Genomic DNA, 17,736 nt, shown 5'->3' with positions numbered 1-17,736 from the left:
TTTGTATTCAAAGTTCTCTAAGTGTGAGTTTTGGTTGAATGTTGTGACTTATTTGGGGTATGTTGTTTCTAGGAAGGGGATCATGGTGGATCCATAGAAGGTTTCGATGGTTAAGAAGTGTCCTAGACCCACAACTCCAACCGACATTCAGAGCTTCTTGGGTTTAGCTGGTTATTATAGAAGGTTTGTGAAGAGTGTCTCTTCTATTGCTGCCTTATTCACTAAGTTGACTCAGAAAAAGGTAAAATTCCTGTGGTATGATGATTGAGAGGGTAGTTTAAAGAAGTTAAGGTTAAGTTAACTTCAACTCCGATCTTGACTCTACCTGAAGGCTCAGATGGTTTTATTGTCTATTGTGATGCATCCCGAGAGGGATTGGGGGATGTGTTGATGCAGCATGGCAAGGTGGTTGCTTATACTTCTAGATAGTTGAAAGTTCATGAGAAAAATTATTCGACTCATGATTTGGAATTGTTAGTTGTGGTGTTTATATTGAAAAAAAGTACAACATTATTTTATGGGGTCCATGTTGATATTTATTCTTGTCATAAGATCTTGCAATACGTGTTTACTTAAAAAGAATTGTATATTAGGCAAAGAAGATGGCTTGAGTTTCTCAAGGACTATGATATGAGTCTTCACTATCATCTAGGTAAAGCTAACATGGCTGGTGATGCTCTTAGAAAGTTGTCCATGGGAAGATTGTCTCATGTGGATAAGGAGAAGTGGGATTTGTGAAGGATTTTCATCATTTGGATAATCTCGAACTTCACTTGTTGGACTCTAAGGATGGTGTAATTATTGTTAAAGAAGTAGCAAAGTCATCTCTTGGTGCTGAAGTGAAGGAGAAGAAATGTTTGACTTATTCTAATGCAAATCAAGAAAGATGTAGGCAGGCTGAAAGTGATGGTTTTTGATATACCAAGGTAGATTATTTGCTCTCGAGGTTGATGGATTGTAAAGAAGACTTTTGGCCAAAGCTCATGAGTCGCATTATACTATTCATCTGATTTGACTAAAATGTATCATGATCTTAATGAGATTTATTGGTGGAATAACATAAAGCGGGATGTGGATAATTTTATGGCTAAGTGCATGGTGTGTCAGCAAGTGAAGGTAGAAAGAACTTGAGGCCCGGTGGATATACTCAAGAGATTAAGTTATCGGTGTGGAAATCAAAGTTAACTAATATGAATATTTTTAAGGGTCATCCTCGGTCTTGTCAGCAGTTTGATTCAATTTGGGTCATCATGGATAAGATGACTAAGTTTGCTCACTTTTTTACAGTGAGAAAAACTTACTCTTTAGAGGATTATGTCAAGTTATTCATCGAGGCTTGAGAGTTTTTAGTGTTTAGAGGCTTGAGAAGCCATATAGTTGACTTTGTTCAATACTTGTTGTTTTAAGTATCAGCTGGCAAAATAGACAGTTTAAATAGATATAGAATGCTGAATTTGGGTTGGTAGAGGGGTTGGATCAATTTTTGAACCTTTATATCTCAATCAATCCTTGATTTGAAAAGTAGTGAAATATGGTCCCAGGGTCAATTTAGTTAAAATAACCTTATTTTCTTAAATAAGAAATCATCATAGATCCCAAAACATTGAATTTAGCTTAGTATCATATATGGTTTGTCATAGTGGGATCCTGACCAAAATCTACGGGTTTGATTGAAGCTTGGTAGGCTCTCAAGAAAATCAACATCAACTGGTATCTGGTGTAGCTTCTTAAGCGGCCAACGTTTGCTTAAGATGCAGCTGTGTTTCAATGTAGGACTGCTTTAGCACTAGCTACTTTAGTGTCTAGGTATCACTTAAGTGGTAGCCATATTAGTGGCCAAGTACCACTTTATCGATAGTCGCTTAACCAACTACTTAGCCTTTTAAGTGACATATGTTGTATTTTGCCTATTTTCTTCATTCATCCTCTAGTTTAGGACCTCTAAGTTTTAAAAAAGGCAATTTTTAAGGGAGTCAACATTTACTTTCATGTGGGTAATTTCTAAGCTCATAATCTCATTATTTCACATTGATTTTATATTTAAAAATAGTTTTTAATCATGATTGTAAAATAGAATAAAAATAGGTTGTAATTAGCAAATTTTAAAAAGGATTTTTCTTTATTTGGACACCAATGTTTAACCAATTTTTGCATGGGGTTTCTCCTATAGGCTCCCATATCCTTGGGGATTGTGTTTCTAAAATGAAATTCTAGTTTTATCCCCTTTCGTTTTCAAACATATTTTTTGAACCCATTTTGACCCTGGCCCAAATATGGGCAATAAGATTATCGTAAGCTTTCTTTTAACGCATATATGCTATATTTGAATGTTGTTGCTAGTGTCGAGGCCATTTATGTGGGGAAAATTCCATGTTGAAGTACTTTAATTGAGATTTTATCATTTTGAGGTAGGTTATGACTTAACTTCTTCTAGATTGAGCAGGGTAGTTAATGCATCAGTAAAGCATTCAATGGGTTGGGGAAAATCACTATAGGATTTATATTTTAATACTATTTATACTGCCATGTGACTGTGTGGGGATTTTACGTTGTTGTTGTTGACTTCTGATATCTAATATTTTTTGTATACCATGTGGGGCTTTATTTGACATCATTGGCCTAATCTGTGCATCTAAATGTCTTTATTCTAGAAATGTTGCACGTACGAGGGCTTATTTTTCTAATTAGGTCTTATTTGAGTATTGGTTACTTTTATCTTTAAAAAATACCTAAGCTAGGGATTGATACAATACTAATGAAGTGTTGTATGCTTTTTTATTCTGACGGTGCCAAATTGGAGTATAAATCATGAATTATAGACATACTGAGTTAATTTCTTATCTCACTTGTATTTATAATTTGATTTGGATGAAGTGGTTATCATTATTAGTGTTGATTGTAAGTATTACATCCTCATTCCATATATACATACATGAAATATAGGTACAATAAGAAAAGAATATTTTTGAAAAATATGAGACACCATTATGAAAACCTTCTCCATGAACACAAGTCAGATAGAAGAGTTGAGATTGAGATTGGGATAGGAATATGAGATATAGTATATAGGTTGTGAATCCCCGAAGAGTGCTTACTATTAGCTGCAAGATCAATGGGCATATACAAAAAGTCATGCAATGGCTTTCACTTTTCATTTAGTACACATTCTGTTGCCTTCTAAACATATCTTGCTTGCTTGCTTAGTTTCAATGAACTATGTGTGGTTTCCATGCATTTCCTCCCTTATATTTGTTTTGTTACTATTTCTTTATATTTATATATTTTAGAACTTTTAGTGGAGAGGATGTGATCTACTTTTTGGGACTTTTCTATTTTTAGGGATGTGCTCATAGAATATTTTTACTTATTTTATTTCCTACTTTGCTCAGTTGGACTAAGAAATCTACTATGTACAAGCGTACCATACTCACTCCTACTGTGCACTTTTGGTGCAGATCCTTGGTCGCGTAACTAGGTCTTGCAATAGTAAAGATTCATCTTGACTCGGTCCTCCCAAAACCCATCATGATCATGGTACCACCACCATGCGATTGCCATGGATGAGTCATCCAGGCCTACGATCATAATATATGGCCACACGATCGCAATGAAGGGCCTGATGCACTAGAAATATTGCAGTAGCAGATTTTCCAAGTGAAGAAATATTTTTTAATGGTTCACCGAGATTCATTCAGGACAACACTAGGAAAAAACTGTATATGCTTATAGGCTATTTTTGATGTTCCTGACTCAATGGATACATCAGATTTTGAAAAAAAAAATAACTTTCAATAATAAACCCCCGAAACCCTTCAAGGCAATTTCACTAAGCTTTCAAACGGAGGGTCGAAATGCAAACTAAAGGCTTTGAACCCGAACAAACGCTGGTAATAAGACAAATTCAACATTATAGATCTAATGCAACCATCCAAATCATCATCTGACACTTAGAGCATTTAATATTGACCAAAATTAACCGTGGAACTTTTGAACCCCTAAAAATTCAAACTCTCCCAAAACACACGCAAATGCATTAGGAATCGTCCCAACCATTTACACTTTCCAAAATTAATATTTAGAAACTATATAAAAAATTAAAATGGTTAAATCACATAAAAAAATTTCACACTACTAGTTATTATAGAAAATGATCTAGAAAATAATTTTTTAAGATACAATAGTTTTTATATTCTCTTGAATCATATAAAATGATACCTTGTGAAATGATTATACATTCAGGTTCACATTACTTTAATTTATATTCTTTACTGCTTTTATGATGTAACACCCCATGTTTTTGGTCCTTTAAAATTTTATCCTCACTGTCCTAACTATGACTCCCTTGATGAGTCATAGGGGGTCTTGGCGGGTAGTGGGGAGTTGGTCGCAACTTAATCCGAACAAGTGGCTTAGTATTCTGCTCTAAGTATGAGGGACTCTCAACTAGTCATCAAGACTTCTTATGGGTCATAAGGACAAAGTTGGAAGGTGTCCCAAAAGTTTGGCCCAAGACACTATCTTCATTATGACTTGAGGCCACGAGTCGTAAATACTCAAGACGATTTGTTATGTCCGAATCGTAGGATGTCCAATTTCTCATCCCAAATTTTTTGTTGTCTTAAGTACGAGAAGTGGTTATGAGTCGTTAAGTGTGGTAGTGAGTCAGCGGTATAAATCATAGCCAGCCCAGTGTGGGGCCTTGGTACTTTTGTCCTAACTACGACTCCTTGTGATGAGTCATAATGTATCATTACGAGTCGTATAGTTACCTGTAGTCACTGACGACTAAATTTTAGTTGTTAATTTGAGAGAACTTTGGACAATTCTCTACCTACCCAATTAAAACACACATCCATACAACACTTAAGGGGGTTATATTTCATCCTTAACATACTCAAACACTTCAAAAGGCTCTCTTAAATTGTCTTAAGCAGCCATACTTAAGGTTTCTATTAAGTAGGTCATCCTAGGGCTCAAGGGTTGAATTTCTTTCTAAAACTTGGTATTTCTGGCATATTACTCTTCCATTATTGTTACTTTGTATGAAGCATATGTTTTAAAGAATTGTTCATGAAATATTTATATTGGTTTGAAATCAAGGGTTGAGGGTTTTGAATGTTGTTTGTTGAACAATGTTTTCCCATGATTTACATATGATTATCCATGCTTTGATTATGGCATTGAAATTGTGGGTGCATGGGTATAGTGAATGAACAACGTAATTGTGATTTTCCCAAACTTGTGACTTTTGAAGTTGTTATGACCCCAACCCATATAGTGAAATTGGTTTTTATTTATGAGAAATATGGGATTTAGAATTATCCTCGAACTATTGCATTGTGATTTTGAATTAAACCTTGTGGAGTTGTGTAATTCCCCAATAAAGTGTAAAATTAAATCAAGGGGGTTGTGAATTCCCCCAAGTGATGATAATTGGTTAGGAATATTGATGTTACCATGTATGTGTAGTTGCTATGGCGATACCAACAATGTATGCCTTAATATGTATTGTGTTTCAATGAATGGTATTGTGTGATACTTGTTTTAATTGGGCTTTAATGAGGGTTGTGAACATGAGTCTTGAAAGTAGAGGTCTCGAGGGATGAATACTGGAAACCGCAGTTGCCAATACGAGGGTTTGTATGACCGGGTGGTTCAAATCTTCCATATTAATATCATTTATTAGGAGGTTCAAGTCCCCCTTCATCTTATTACATGATTTGATGCTCATTTCACTTTGATATGTCGGGAGGTTCGAGTCCCAATAGTATATATGTATACTCTCTGGTTTGTGCGGCCACACGGACTGAGGCCCTAACAGCTGGGGGAGATCTAGGCCCATATATTCATTTGTACCTTTGTATGTTATGACGGTTGATCTACATATTCCAGGCTAATATTGTAAAGAGAATGTTAAGCCTTGTTCCTTGTCCCAGCATGTAATATATATATATATATGTATGTATATGAATTTGAATATGTGCATTGGTTTTGAATGATTTTGGATTATTAATCATGGCATTATGTTACCTTTATCCCTAAGTTATAATCTAGTGTTCATCCCACTAACCGTCTCCAAATGTTGTATCCCCATTCAATGCAGGCACCAGAGCTACTTCTACTTTTCCTGTACAGATTTAGGTAGGTCGGCTCGATTCAACATTTTGTTGTGTTGTGTGAAGTGGTGAGCTTCCATCCCCCGAAGGCTTAGGCATTTCACCAACTTTCATTCTTAGATTTGAGTTGATAGTTACTTTCATTTTCATCAACATTATCATTTTTTATCTCATTCTAATTTGAGTCGGGGATATGTCCTGACTAAGACTGGTTTTGGTTATTTTTGTAGAAGGCTATGTTTGGATTACTGTGGACATTGGGTGATGTTGGTCGGTTGTTTGGCCGGTCATCGATCCCCAATTATAAAAATGTTTTGAATTTCCTTAAGTTTGTTTCTTTCTATCTTGTTATATGTTTAGTATTTATCCGATATTGGGGGATGTTGTGTTTGGTTTGGTTAGGTATATAGGGTGATCTCCAGTCCACGTAGGATCTGAGATACCCGTAATGACCAAGCCCTAGTTTTATGTCATTAGGTGACCAGCAAAGCTGTGTCCAGTACAGTCTCGTTTATTGGTGTGTATTGTGACACACTTATAAGGAAGAGGCTATGAGTCCTTTAGGATTATTTCCCGTTCTTGTTGTTCAATTTTTGAGATATAGAGTCTAAGGTCTTGAATCTCCTTTAATTCTCGTATGTTTGCTTTTCAGATGATGCCTCCTAGAAGATCTGAAAGTCGTAGAAACTCTTCTGTCCCGTATAAGGACAATGTGGATGGATCTGGTCCAACTCCAGGAGTGCAGACTCGTCTAGGGCCATTGCTACTGATTTTCCTGATGGAAATCCTCCAGTCCATTCTATTCTTTCATAATTACCCCAAGTTAGCATGTCAAATACTGTGTTTCGCTAGTCGATTCATTTGGTTACCCATTTGGTGGCCTCCCAGACTGAGTGTGTTGTTTCTGTTGCTCCATCATCTGAGGCCACTAGATTTGGTCAATTTATTAGGTTAAGTCCACCTAATTTCACTAGCTCTAAAGTTGAGGAGGATCCCTAAAATTTTATTGATCCAATAGAAAAAATCTTCCGTGTGATGCATGCTACTAATGTGGAGGGTGTAGAGTTCTCCGACAATCAGTTGAAGGACGTTGCATACCAATGGTATGAAGAATGGGAATAGTCTAGGAGTGAGAATGTTAAGTCTTATTTGTAGGATGACTTCTTGAGTGCTTTTCTTGAGTCCTTCATTTCTCAAGAATTGAGAGAGATGAAGGCTTATGAATATATAAATCTAAAGCAAGGCAGGATATCAGTGAAGAAGTATGCATTAAGTTTTATCAGTTGTCGTGTTATACGCTAGAATTGTTGTCTAGCATGAGGGCTAGAATGAGGAAGTTTACCTTTGGGTTGTCCTATGAGTTGATCTTAGAGAACAAGGCTGCCTTGTTGAAAAAAATATATAGAAATCTCTATAGTTGTGGTGTATACGCAATAAGTAGAAGAAGAAAAGAAGAAGCAAGTGGAGATGACTGAAAGGCAAAGTTAGAAGTTTTTCTATTATGATCAGGGTGGAGGTTTGCAACAAAGTGGTAGGGATGGTGGGAAATAGTCTAAGAAATATTGGGGCAATTCTGGTACCTACTCTATGGCTAGTTCTCCTTATCCAAAGATGGTAAGTGATCATCGTTCTTAGTATGATAGTGGGTTTAGATTAGCAGAGACCCAATCTAAGGCTAGTAGGACTCAGTCAGCTTCATCGTATCCTCATTGTAGATTTTGTGGTTAAGTACACCACAGTGTTTGTGAAGAAGGGAGGAACAAGTTAGTTAAATGTGGTCATATTAGTCATATGCATAAGGATTTTCCTTCTAAGGTTGCTTCTGGGAAAATTAGATTCATATTTCTATTTCATCAGCTCCTATTACAAACGGTGCTACTTCGGCTTCTGGCTTCGACACTAGTTAAAATCATCTGTATGCTCTCGCCACACGCCAAGATTTTGTGGAGTCCCCCAATGTTGTTATTGGTATGCTTAAAATCTTTTGTCATGATGTACACTGTTTACTTTATCCGAGTCTACTCTCTCTTATGTAACCACTTATGTGGCTATCCATTTTGGTTTTGATCATGAATGTATTTCGGACCCTTTCTCTGTATCCCCCCCGATAAGTAACTCCATTATGGCTAGAAGGTTTTATAGGGGTTGTGTGATGTCGGTCTATGGTAGAGTGACCACTATCACTACCCTTGACACTTTGTGAACCATCTTGCAAAGATCAGAGTAAGACAAAATTGAAACTAAGAACCCTGCAGAGTGGATGCATACATATGTCGAGGGAAATCCATGGCCACTTAGCCAAACTCATCATATATAAAAAATCCTCAATGACCCAACTCAATCTAAGTTGGTGCAGATAACCCAGAACGACCACCCTATCCTAACTTACCAACCCTAGAACCCCCACTTTTATAAACACATACTTGGCTACCAACAGTCATAAAATAGGAAGGTCTTCCACTCGATTCCTACAATGAAACCAAAACCGTCCTACCATGATAAATATGTTAACAACTACTTGAGAAATCTCTAACTCAAGAGGGGTGCCAACTTAACTCACCATGCCGATGCACCATCACGACTCGAGCTAAGGCCCTAGACGTGATGGGAATCCCAATCCAATGACGGGCCGAGAAGTCCCTTTAACATTTTATCATAAGCATAATTATAACTAAAGTGCAGAAATACAATAAAATCAAATGAAGATTTTAAAAATAAATGACATAATATATATAGACTCTGAAAAATATTATAATGAAACATCTGTCAAAATTCATCAACAAAGCCTCCAGTCATAATAAAACTGTCAATGCTGGGATAAGGCCCCATCGATACCATAAATTGAAAATACTAAATATCTAGAATAATGTGCCTTCCAAAAAATGGACGCTCACCAACTCTGAGGTCATTTGAAAAATTTTAATGTTACACAAGACCACGAGAATGTGCCTCCAAACCTACATCATGAAATGGTGTAATCGCTTGAGGATGGTCAATACCTAGATTGTAATAGCATGTAGAACAACCAAATATAATAATAGTAATAGTAAAAGATCTGGGTAAGTACATTATAGGGGGTATAATCCAAATCTTCAAGGTATAAATAATGAATTCAATTTAAATATTCTACTTAAACTTTATTCTATTTCCTAGAGTTATAATCTAGGTGGCATCCTTGATATTTTTGTAAACACCAGTAGCTATATGGGTCTTACATTAGCTCATCCACCAAGCCCCCAATCCAAGTTTGCCGCAAATATTAGAGCTTCTTATTTCTTGTATACCAATGAATAAAGCAAGTATACAATGATTATCCATATTTCAAGACATAATCAATCTTGCATCGACAAAAGATGATATTGAGCAATAAGCCATTCGAACCCTTTCCTTCTCGATTAACCTTCTAACTCTTTTAAAGCCCATGTTTTAGACTCTTTACAACATTTACCTTTCTAAATAATTATTCTATTTCTAAATGAAAATTTTTAGTTTAGTATATGCGTATGTAACACCCCGAAATATAACCAAGACATCACATGGTTCTCAAGACTACAAGTAGTCCCAAGCTAACCCTTTTATGACTGCCAACAACCTTGGAACTCATAGCAATAATAGGCTTGTCATCCTAAATCTCGAAACAATAAATATATGTCTTGATTGAAACTGAATTACTATCTTACTGAAAGTCTCAAACTTGAAAACCAACTCTGTTAAAATCTGAAAATGGAAATCAGTCGGACAAGCCTCTACTTTTAACTAGAGAGCCAATAGGACAAACCCCAACTGACCCAACTCAAACTAAAATAAAATAACTAAAGTACTTCAAAATAACAAATCTTATAGAATAGGTCCTCAAACTATGAGGACGCACTAAAATCTGTGATGTAGGTGGAGATGCTCGAAATCAATCACGCTACGAGAACTAAGCACCAGGACCTACATTATAAGACAATGTAGTACATAGACACATATGTGGATCAATACCTCTGGAATATACTGAATATGTGGGGGTGAATGCATAAGTAAAATAGTAACTCAATAGTCGGATAAATATTTAAATAATGTATGCCCAGGTATTTGACTCAGCTTGAGCTATAATAAAACTGAAAACTGAAAGATCATAAAATAAGAATAGTAAAGCCAACTGAATAATCTTTGTGAGTCATAGACTTAGTTTCTAAAATATTTATTTTTACTCTTTCTATTTTAGAAGTTTTTCTAACCGACATACCCTATATGAGCTATCATGGAGTTCAATGTCTCTTACCCACTTTGGGAGAGTTGTTCTACCTTAGTCAATGGAATAGAACCTAGCTAGAGTGATCACTATACTAAACCCACTTATGCGTATTAAAACCTATGTTGGCACATAGTTCTGGATCATGAGACCTTGGAATCATACTAAACTCGGTGCTAAATAATACTCCCATATTACTTATATGCTCTCTCTTAGAAAATCCACCTTAAATTAGATTAGGGGTTTATAAGAAAAACCAGTTATGCTTCTCTTTACTTTAAACTGTAATCAAATGAATAAATATGGATTCCATCTTATAGCTTAGGATCATAAAATCCATTTTTCTTTAAATCTTTGTATAAAACCATCAAAGAAACTCAATACCATAGTCTTCTTCAAAAGTCAAACTCATTCTTGGTATATATTTAACAAATAAAACTTAAGAGCATGATTTTGTTGAAATATCAATACTTAAACTTGGGGCTTAAAATTCATGCTTTAACCTCATGGTAATTCATACCAAAATGTCATGCTCAATATAATTCTTGAAATACTTCAACATTTACAAGTCAAGATAGTGTAATCTCATGCATAATAGAAATATCATAAGTTTAAACATAAACTTAAGCACTTCTTGATAACTTAAAGCTTTAAATTTCATAAAAATCATATGCTTCAAGAATATGTAACCTTGAAATCAAGCAATTTCGGCACAAGGGTGAAAGAATTCCCTTGTTCATAACCCCACATACCTTATTAGGCTAAATTTTATGTAGAAACTTTACTTTGAACCCTTAAAGATATTCTTGAAGGCTTTTTATTGAAGTTCGTAAATTCGGAAACTTAGATGCTTGATTGTCTTGGAATTAGGGTAGAGTTTCTTGGAGAGAAATTTGATGAAAAGTTAGTGTATAATGCTTAAAATGACATTTAATTTACGACTTGGAGTGAGGGTAAATGATTTAATTGCCCCTCTGCATTTTAAAGATGCAACTGGAATGTTGTTTAGGGGCTTGGCGCGATGCGATGACATGCTCATCACTATACCTGGCGCGACGCAATGGAACCGCATTGAGCAGCTGGAATTTAAATCCAAACACGACCCAAACCTCATCAAAAAGTTCCAAAACTTCACCAAGACATGCTCCTTACACCCCTGAACATGAATCAACTCAAAAAATATCATCTCGGAGCCCAAAAGGTCAACTTGAAAAACCTCAAAATTAAGCAGTCAAAATAAGCCTAAGTTTTCAACACTTATCTAGATTTTTAGGCTTTAAGCCCCTTATGCAAGCATTGGGAGCTAAACTAAACTTAGTATAATACAGGGTATTACAATATCTCCCCCTTCAGAACATTCTCCAAAAATGATATTGGCTAATTGAGTACACTGGGAAAAACATATATTTTATACTGAGCATGCATAACTTACACATAACTACTTGACTGAACTGATTAGTTCATGCATGAGATGTCATGAAGATGATTAAATATAGCTGGAACTGAAAGTGTAAAAAAAGAGATAATCTAAGGAAGACTTGTTACCTTACACGAAGTCTTAACTTGCAGAGAAAAGATAAGGGTACTTCGTTTGAATATCCGGTTCCACTTTCAAAGTGGTACCCTCAAAGGACTGATTCCTCCAAAGAACTTTGACCAAGGAAACTTCTTTGTTCCTTAGTCTAAGAACCTGGTGATCAAGGATCTCAACTGGGATTTCTTCCTAAGAAAGGCTATCTTGAATTTCGATGCTTTCCAACGGAACTACAATAGCTGGATCACCAATGCACTTCTATAATATGGAGACATGAAACTCTGGGTGAACGGATGACAATTGAAACTCTGGGTGAATGGATGACAATTTTGCAAGCAACTCAAGCTCATAAGATACTTTCCCAACACGACTCAACATTCTATAAGGGCCACAACATCAGGGACTAAGTTTCCCCTTCTTGCCAAATCTCTTGACCTATTTCAAAGGTGAAACATTCAAATAAACTAAGTCACCAACCTCAAACTCAAGATCCCCTCTTCCCACATCAGCAAATGATTTTTGACAATTCTGAGTTGTCTTAAACCTCTCTCTAATCAACTCAACCTTTTCAATTTATTTAAAACCCATATCTGGTCCTACTAAAGTGGCCTTACAAACTTCAAACCAACAAATAGGTGATCTATACCTTCTCCCATAAAGAGCCTCAAATGGAGCCATCTGGATACTAGAATGAAAATTATTGTAGTAGGCAAACTCAATCAAAGGCAAGTGGTCATCCCAACTTCCTTTAAAGTCAAGAACACACACCATCTACATATTTTCTAGGGTCTGAATGGTATTTTCTGCTTGACCATATGTCTAAGGATGAAATAATGAATTGAGATGAACTTGGTCACCAAGACCCTTCTGAAAGGCTTTCAAAAAGTGAAAGGTAAATTGAGTATCCCTATCTTAAAAAATAGATAAAGAAACTCCATACAATATAAATAAATCCCTAATATACAACTTAGCATAATCCTTAGTTGAATAGAAAGTATGAACTGGTAGGAAATGAGCCGACTTGGTCATTCTTTCCACGAACGAGGCAATGCAATCACAAAATCCATGTTTACCTTTTCCCACTTCCAATTGGGGATACTAAACTCCAGTAAGATGCCACCAGGCTTTTAGTGCTCAACCTTAACCTGATGACAATTAGCACATTTGTCTACAAACTCAGCAATATCCCTCTTCATACCATTCCACCAATAAATTTTCTACAAATCATGGTACATCTTAGTTGCTCCTGGGTGAATAGAGTAACGCGTACCATGCCCTTCTAACAAAATTCGCTGCCTCAAACCATCAGCACAAGGCACACACAGTTTACCCTAGTATCGCAACACACCATCCCCTCCTTGGGAGAAAACTTCTACCCTTTTATCTCTAACTGACTCTTTTAACCTAACAAAAAAGGAAACCTTATCTTATTTCTCCTTCACATTGGCAACCAAAGAAGATTCCAAACTATTCCAAACGCATAAACTTTCTTCGGCTGAATCAACCAACCAAACACTTAATCTAGCCAACTAATGAACCTCCTGAACTAAATTCTTTTTTATCATTCTAAACATGAGCAACGCTACCCATAGATAGTCTACTAAGGGCGTCTGCCACTATATTGGCCTTGCTCGAGTAAACAAAACACTCATTTCATATTTCTTTAACAATTCTACCACCTTCTTTGATAGAGATTTAACTCTCTCTGTGAAAATTAATACTGTAAACTTTTATGTTCCGTGAACATATCAATATGCACCCCATACAAAACACAACCCAAACCAACTCTAGAAGCATCACAATAAAAAACAAATCCATTTGTACCATTACGTAGCACCAAAACTAGGGTTGAATTGAGTCGAGTCTTTAACTTCTAATAACTCTTCTCACAGGAATTTGACCACTGAAACTTAACTTTCTTTTGAGTTAATCTAGACATTGGGGCCACAATAGATGAAAACCCTTCAATAAATCATCAGTATAGCCAGATATACCTATGAAACTCCTGATATCTGATGGAGAATGGGTCTAGGCCAGTTTCTCACTGCTTTTGTCTTTTGAGGATCAACTCTAATATCATCACCAGAAATAATATGGCCAAGAAAAGCTACTGACCTTAGCCAAAATTCACACTTACTAAATTTGTAAAACAACGAATGATCTCTAAGAGTTTGCAACACAATTCTAAGATGGTCAGAATGGTTATTCTCACTACGAGAATAGATAAAAATATCATCGATGGAGACTATGATAAACATGCCCAAGTACTATTTGAATACTTTATTCATAAAGTACATGAAAGCTACTGAGGCATTCGTTAGCCCGAAGGACATGACTAGGAATTCAAAGTGTCCATACCGGGTTCTGAAAGCTATCTTTGGAATATCACACTCCCTTACTTTAAGTTGATGATAGCCGAATCTGAGGTCTATCTTTGAGAAATAGCATGCACCCTGAAGCTGGTAAAATAAGTCATCAATCCTATGAAGAGGATATTTATTCTTGATTGTGAATTTATTCAACTAGCGGTAGTTGATGCATATTCGGAGAGAGCCATCTTTCTTAGCACGAACAAGACTTGAGTGCCCCATGGAGAAACATTGGGATTTATGAAACCTTTATCTAAGAGGTCTTTAAGCTACTCTTTTAACTCTTTAAGCTCGACTGAAGCCATATGATATGGAGGGATGCAGATGGGCTAAGTATCAGGAAGAATATTAATACTGATTCTATTTCTCTATCGGGAGGTACGCCTAGCAAATCTTTGGGAAAAACTTTAGAAAACTCATTGACAACCTAGACTGACTGAACTGTTGGAGCTTCAGACTTAGTGTCTTTGACTCAGACTAAATGATAAATTAACCCTTTGGATATTAACTTTCTGGCCTTAAGATAGGATATAAAATGACTCTTAGAAGATTTGGAACTACCATCCTACTTAAAACCTACCTCATCAAGAAACTTAAACTTTACCACACGGATGCGACAATCTATTGATGCATAGTATGAATGAAGCCAATCCATGTGTAGAATAATATCAAAATCTACCATTTCTAGATCTTAGGTCTGGTAGTATGATCTTATGTAGGACAGTGATAGGACACTTATTATAGACTCTTCTAGCAATAACTAACTGACCCACTAGGGTGGAAAATAGAAAGGGCTTGGTGAGCTTATTGGGATGTATCCCAAAATTTCCCGCAATCAAAGAAGTCACATAAGAGAGATGTGACCCTTAGTCTAACAACACATAACCATTAAAATGGAAGACATAAAGCATACCAGTAACGACATCTGGTGAACTCTCCAACTCCTGTCGGGAGTGTAAAGCATAGAACTGATTCTTGTCCTGGCCGCCACCGTTACTTGATGATGCATCTTAAGGAGGGACTAGGCAACCTGGATAAGCTGGTGTGATAGTAGTCTGAGTTTAGGGATGAACATCCCTACTTTCTTGCTTAGCATATAGACACTTTTTTATTCCGTGACCCAACTTTCCATATCTATAACAACCCCGCTTTCCCATTAAACACTCTCCAAGATAGTTTCTATGCCACTTCGTACATAGTGGATCACTGGGCCTTCCACCCATACTACTCTAAGAGCTAGAACAAAGCGGATAATTGGGCCTTCTACCCATACTACTCTGAGACATAGAAACAGAAGTCCTACCCTATTTCTTCTACTTGGATTTGGGTGTAGGTCACTAGATGAAGATAACACTGGCATAGATGAGTGACCCGAAAACTACATATGCCCCCCCGACCTTGGTTGACTATACTAAAACTGTATAGTTCTAGCTTTCTTATTTGCCCTTTATCTCTTCTTCCATTTCTTTACCTTGATATGTTGAACATGAGTTATCAGCCTAGAAATATCCATTCCCCAATAAGCATATCATTCCTACATTCCTTGACTACCAAACTAGACACTCCAGTAATAAGCTTACTCATACTAGATCTAGGTCAGCTATCAACTCGGAAGCATACTTAAACAACTAGTAAACTTAAGGCAGTACTACTTCACTATCATTGAGCCATGCCTTAGGTTCATAAATCCATCAATCTTAGCTTTTCTTATCTCACGAAGAAAGAACCTATCCATAAACCCATCCTGAAATACCTGCCAACTCATAGGAGTTTCATTCTCACCTCCACCATCCTTTCACATAACAACTCAATCATAAAAAATATTCTTCATACTATAGGATGCTATTTCCACACTCTCCTCCTCGATAATATGCATAACTTGGGTTATCTTTATCACCTCTAAGTTATGGGTCCTAACTAAATTTGGACCCAAAGAACTCAGGTGGATTCATTCTTATAAAGTCATAAATTCTGGCTGCAGCTAGATCACCATTCTGCTGAAGTTGGACTGCAGCCTGATGGTTGCCCTAATCATTCGTAGTCAAATCTTGGCTCAACTCCTAAAAGGCAGCCCTAAATTCAGCATGAGACATATTCTTATTGAAAGGCTTGGCTTGCACTGGTGGTTGGTCACTATTTCTATGTACATTGGCTCGGCAAGAAGGCAAATTCTTTCACGTGAAAGCATGAGTTAAAGCAGATAGAGACAACTGTAAGCACAATAGTTCATGAAGAAAAAGTGATTACCGAACTCGTTCCATAGCCTCTTGCTCATAAATGTGGCGCATTTTACACCTATGATCAAGACTCTATATAACGCGGCTTATCTGACTCCCTAGGACTCTTTAATCCTTAGGCTCTGGTACCAAGTTTGTCATGCCCCAGAATATACCCTGGACGTCACACAATGCTCAAGGTTACAAGTAATCCCAAGCTAACCCTTTTAAGCCTACTAACAACCTTGGAACTTATAAAAATAATAAGCTGTCATGAAAAATCTCAAAACAATGAATATATGTCTTAATTGAAATTTAATTACTATCTTACTAAAAGTCTTAAACTTGAAAACAAACTCTGTTAAAATCTAAAAATAGAAATCAGTCAGACAAACCTCTACTTCTAACTAGAGAGCCACTGGGATAAGCCCCAGCTGACCCAACTTAAACTAAAATGAAATAACTAAAGTACTTCAACAATAAAAAATTTGATAGAATGGGTACTCAAACTATGAGGACTCACCAAAAACTAGAATGTAGGTGGAGATGCTTGAAATCAATCACACTATGGGAACTGAGTACCAGGACCAACATTGTAAGTCAATGTTGTACATAGACATATATGCCTCTGGAATGTACTAAATATATAGGGGTTAGTGCTTAAGTAAAACAGTAACTCAATAGTCTTATAAACATTTAAATAAAGTATGCCCAGTGTAAATAACTCACCTTCAGCTTGAATAAAATTGAAAGATGAAAGATCATAAAATATGAATAGTAAAGCTAACTGAATAAACTTTGTGAGTCACACACTTAGTTTCTAAAAGCTATATTTTTACTTTTTCTATTTGGGAGTTTCTTCTAATCGACATACATAATGTGAGATATCATGGAGTCCAACATCTATTACCCACGTTGGAAGAGTTATTCTACCCTTGCCATCAAATAAAACCTAGCTAGAGTGATCAATACACTGAACCAACTTATGGGCATTAAAACCTACGGTGGCACGTAGTTCTGGGGTATGAGACATTGGAATTGTGCCTAGCTCGGTGATAAATGCTACTCTCATTTACTTATATGCTCTCTCTTTAGAAAATCCACCTTAGATTAGCATAAGGGTTTATAAGGAAAAGCAGTTATGCTTCTCTTTACTTTAAATTGTAATCAAATGAATAAATGTGGATTCCATCTTTTAGCTTGGATCATAAGATCCATTTTTCTGTAAATCTTGATATAAAACCATCAAAGATACTCAAGACCA

Source organism: Capsicum annuum, chromosome 7 (genome assembly GCF_002878395.1).
Source record: "Capsicum annuum cultivar UCD-10X-F1 chromosome 7, UCD10Xv1.1, whole genome shotgun sequence".
NCBI classification, from domain to species: domain Eukaryota; kingdom Viridiplantae; phylum Streptophyta; class Magnoliopsida; order Solanales; family Solanaceae; genus Capsicum; species Capsicum annuum.
Note: the sequence above shows the minus strand (reverse complement) of the source record.